The 441-nt window shown below is 72.1% G+C and overlaps 1 protein-coding gene across 1 annotated transcript in view; it reads left to right on the top strand.

Annotated features, from left to right (window-relative positions):
* The first annotated feature begins 278 nt into the window (after positions 1-278).
* The window catches only part of GALNT4 (polypeptide N-acetylgalactosaminyltransferase 4), a 2,636-nt gene continuing 2,473 nt past the window's right edge, over positions 279-441 (top strand). The window contains exon 1 of the mRNA XM_010561849.1: positions 279-321. The gene's annotated coding sequence lies outside the window, so the exon portion shown is untranslated. The remainder of the gene's footprint in view (positions 322-441) is intronic.

The following is a 441-nucleotide window of genomic DNA, read 5'->3' as shown; positions in this document are numbered from 1 at the left end:
CGTGGGCGGACCGGTAACACGCGGGGCTTGGCGCCGCGGATGAATTCGGGGTTCGGTTGGACGCGCCTGGAGCGCGGGGGGTTTGAGGGGCCGCCGCTCCGGCCCGGCTCCATGGCCTCCGCGCTGGTGAGGGCCCGGCCCGGCCGTGGGGGGCCCTTCGCGGCTCCGGGGGTGAGGGGAGGACCGCCGGCCCTCACCCCGTCCCCGGAGCCTGACGGTGCGCATCCTCTCCCCAGGAGGACCCCGTCTTGATCCGGCCTTTCCGAGGCCACAGAGCGGCGGTGACCGGCGTCGCCTTCAACGCGGAGGCCGCGGGGCTGGGTGAGTGCGGGGGGGGCCGGTCGCTTCTTCCCTCCTTCCTTCCTTCCTTCCCTCCTTCCTTCCTTCCTTCCCTCCTTCCTTCCCTCCTTCCTTCCCTCCTTCCTTCCTTCCCTCCTTCCT

Source organism: Haliaeetus leucocephalus, unplaced genomic scaffold, assembly GCF_000737465.1.
Source record: "Haliaeetus leucocephalus isolate CR32 unplaced genomic scaffold, Haliaeetus_leucocephalus-4.0 Scaffold151, whole genome shotgun sequence".
Taxonomy (NCBI): domain Eukaryota; kingdom Metazoa; phylum Chordata; class Aves; order Accipitriformes; family Accipitridae; genus Haliaeetus; species Haliaeetus leucocephalus.
Note: the sequence above shows the minus strand (reverse complement) of the source record. Positions and strands in the feature narration are given on the sequence as shown.